Raw genomic sequence first — 4,312 nt, 5'->3', positions numbered from 1 at the left:
TATTGTTAAATTGACCACGTGTCCAAGATGGTGATTGTGACTTTGTGTAACTCTTCTTGTTCCCAAAACCCCTCACTGTACCTTGGAATGCCTAAGAGATAACTGGAAACTCACCTATTGGCTGTTAACCCTTTCTTGTAATTGGTTGGTTTGTAACACCTCCTGAACTCCCAGTGGTCACTTTGTAATCCACCCAGAAGGTATTTAAGCTTTTACCACAACAATAAAGCTCTCTCTGCCTGTTCCCCTGCCACCTGGCTGTAGGCGCCATCGCTCTCTCGCTGGGGGACAATGAGCAGCCGTGGGGTAAAGGCGGGGGCAGGGAGGGAGCACTCTCCCCCCCGGAGCTAGGGGCAGAAGGCCTCTCGCCCGGGGATCCCCATCCTGTCCTTCAGCATTCGCACAAAACCAAAAAAGCATCCCTACTAGGAAGGACCAGACACCTCATAGAAGGAAACAAAATAAAGTAACTGCCATAGATAAGAAACTGACATTCATGCACTACACTGCCTAAGGAATTTTAGTAAATGCTTCTTAAATAAGCCATTGCAAGCAGTACTTGTTTCTTACTGAAGTGTTGAGAGCAATTACATTTCAGGCTGTCTGGAAGTAAATTACCATGTGGTGATGACTCAGACTTTTCTTTCAAGCGAGAAAATACTACCTTTCAAATTTAGTAAAAGAGATTTTCCTTGATTCGTGGGCTCCAAGTTCACTTTTATAAGACTTGTGGTATAACATGAACTACTCATGAGAGCTAGTTCCAGGGGAAAAAAAAAAAAAACACCTTTAAAAAAAAATCTTTTCCCTTGGACTTATATTAATACTAGCAGCAGTGGCATTCTGAGCAAGTAGGCTTATTCCATTGCCTTTAAGTCAGCTTGGTTCAGGACAAATTGTATCTAAGTTTCAAGTTAGAAAATCACATGATTTTATAAGCACTCATAAATGTCTGTTTCTGTTATAAATTGACTGTTTAGCAAGTGTTTTTTTCTTTTAATTTTTCCCAAGTGAGGAAATAAAAAGAAAGGTGAAAGCAGTACCCATAAGTTGCAGTTGCAAAGATGATATGCATGACATTTCTGTTCAGTGGTCTTACATGCTTGGGAGAAAAGAGAGCAAGGCTGCGGGGTTGCAGAATAGAAAACAATGCAGCTGCTGACCAGATTTTTAGTGTTAACCTTAGCTTTTGCTTCTGTGGTAGAGAAATTGTAGAGATTTAGCAGTCTGCTACTTTGCCTCCTGAGATAGCAGGTAACCCTGATGCTATTTACTAATGCATACAGATGGCTCCCAGAAACATCTGCAGGAAATACATGCCTGACTCAAGGGGAAATTTGACTTAACACAGGGGGAGAATTCACTGACTACATATAATAAGATTTCAGAAAGTGGATTAATTTTTAGTTTAGAAACAAACCAATTAAGAGACCTTTGAGGCCCTGACAATGTAAATGATGAAATGAGCATCTAAAGTCTCTATTGTTGCCTATGATTGTTTGAAATCTTTTATGAAAAAAAAAATGTTTTGTTGTGGTTCTTAGGCTCATGTACTTGGGATTCAATCCAGAATATTGTTCTTAACTTGAATTTTCCTGAAGGAGAAGGATACAAGACAGCTGATTTGAGCCCATGTTGTTTTTTTCTCATACACTGAGCATTGCGCTGAAATACTTATTCTTAAATTATCATACACAGTGCTCCCTGAGTATCTTATCAGCCTTCTTCCATAAAACATTACAACTAATGCATCAGGCTTCTGACTGTTGATTATGGGTGAAGTTATGACATGTCCCTTTGGGTTATGTGTAGTATGTTAATTTTTACATGAGTTGGCTTTATACAGAACATCTACTTTTCTAAGCAATCTATCAGTCTGTGAGGATAACTACCATGCTGTGAAGAGAGCAAGTTCATGTTTCAGTTTTTATTTTTAAATACTCCTAGCTATCTTGGAGCGCATTCAACAGAGCAAAAGAAAACAACAGCAATTTTTAGATACTCTGTATGAAGGAAATGTGGACTAATTTGAAGTGGCATGGGCAACTCAGGACAAATCTGATTTTGGCCTTTCTGCTTCTTCTATTGTCAAACCAGTGTCTCCTAGTTCTTCTTTTTCTGTTTTTGTTGCTTTTTGCTCATACTCCTCAGGAAAAGCATGTCTCTTGAAGCCATTTTATTTTGCCTTCTTGGTACCAGGGAAATAGAAGATGAGCACCAAAAGCTGTTGGGGATGTCAGCTAGAGTGATGTCTGGCTGGACAAGGGCATTTTCCAGCTATTCAGTAGGAGTCAAACAGTGAGTTCCTCTTGGCAGTGACACCAGCATCTTTGGCAGAGACACGCTTTCTGTTCCTTGGAGAAGACTAGGTGTGCCAATCACGCAAGGCAGCTGTGAGTAACTGTGTTTGGAAGACAAGCTTGTCCAAGAGAATTCCAGTTTCTACAGTCTCCATCAACACAGAGTTTTTGAAAATGAAAACCAGTGTCCTTGGTGTCAACAAGGAGAGTGTCTTTCTACCTTGATGCAAGAAGCTTATTAGGCAATGAAGAATAAAAATCTTGGATCAGTTTATGATAGATTGATGGATGTATACAGGCAAGCAAGAATTGTGTAACATCTGGGAGGCTTGTAATGGAGAGTATGGATTTTTACACTTGAGAGACTCAGGGGAGCATCTGAAGGTTGATATAAAAAAACTTCAGTGGCCGGCAATTCAGAAATTGGGTGCATATATACAAAATAAGAGGGCAGGTTATGCGAAGGGGAAGGATATATAACTGGAAAAATGGTGTTGGGCAGGGAGACGGGACAGGGATTTAAAATGGTTTAGCATACCTGATACATGCATACCATACCTGATACATACATGCCATATATGTAAATATGTCATGACTAGTTTGGAGTCTGTGTAAAGGAAGGGATGTGGAGGCATCGCGTTCTTGTTCCATGTGTTGTTGTATCTACTTTTTTATCCTTAATAAGTACATTAGTGTTCTACACATTTAGAAGCTGTGTAAGTCTAATGTTTTCATGTTTGACAACTCAGATAAAAACAACTTTTGTTACCTAAAGCATTCAGAGTATCTGTGATTGTCTGGAAATGAGTTGAGGGGGTGCTCCAGTTGCTTGCAAAGATAATTTCTTTGTCAGATTAGCAGAATATGTGTTATCTTCTAATTTGTGTCAGGCTATTTTGACCTTTATGGTGGGGTACTTTGACAGAGTTAGCTCTGTGCTGCTTCAGATAGGGGTGTCATAAGTTGAAATCTATGTACATGGTTGGCTTGTTTCTGGAGAAGGGGAAGAATTGAGAATAACAGCATAACACTTAAAATACTGTAAAGAGTTCTTCTTTGTAATAGACTGCTGTCTATTGAAAAACAGTTAAAGCCCTGAAATAAAAACTGGGAGGGATACAGGCCTCATAATTTTTGTATACTTAATGATATTTTATCTGTGAGTCAAAAGAATGATCTGTTGGTATCTTTTAGGATTTAAGCTTGGAGCAAGCAGGTTCTGTGTCTCTAAAGAGGGGAACTATTGTAGAACAAAAGGAATTAAAAGTACTGTATTTTTTTTTCAGCCTTTTGTGTCCATGAGATATGTATTTTTTTCCTGGTATGAAAGTTATTTACAATAAGAGACAGGGTTAACAGACAAGAAACTTAAGCAGAACGTGCAACCGTTTAAATATCCAAGGGGCAGGGAGGGGAGAAGGAGGAATGAAAGCACTAACTAAGGTCTTTTTAAGTTGTTTTCCTTGTTCTTCCCTCTTGCAGTTTTACTGTTAGATGACAGCAGCACTAGAGATAAGGGGGAATAGACCAAAAAGCAGGAAGGAGAAGAGGAAAATAGATGTGGTGTTCTCCATCAGGAATACAAGGTGGCTCCCTTTGCCCTCTCTCTGGAAATAAAAGTTTGTCAGAGGAGCTATCACCCCAAAAGTGAGGGAGACTGACTTCTGTGGATACTATGAACTTTAAACAGCAGAGGCTCAAGTACTGGTGAAGGGGTTAGAGCCAAGTACTCAAATTGCATGATGTGTGTATGGCACAACTTTCTGTCTAGAGCAATCCTAATTAAATAGGTGTAGTACAAGGTATACAAATCTGTGGTTTCTATTGATGTTCTGCTTACTTAAATGGATTAGTCTTATTTTGAATGAGTGATAATAATTTTGAATGAGTGATAATAATTTTTGTGCTACAGTTCTCTCTCTCATGTTTGGTTTATATCTTAGAGTGTGTGCACCCTTTGAAGAAACATGGTATAGGTAGGCTTCTGTATCGTTTGTGAGATTACTGTTTGT

Source organism: Empidonax traillii, unplaced genomic scaffold (genome assembly GCF_003031625.1).
Source record: "Empidonax traillii isolate 1590-97213 ecotype Southwest subspecies unplaced genomic scaffold, ASM303162v1 scaffold314:size1482489, whole genome shotgun sequence".
Taxonomy (NCBI): Eukaryota; Metazoa; Chordata; class Aves; order Passeriformes; family Tyrannidae; genus Empidonax; species Empidonax traillii.
This window is presented reverse-complemented; position numbering follows the sequence as displayed.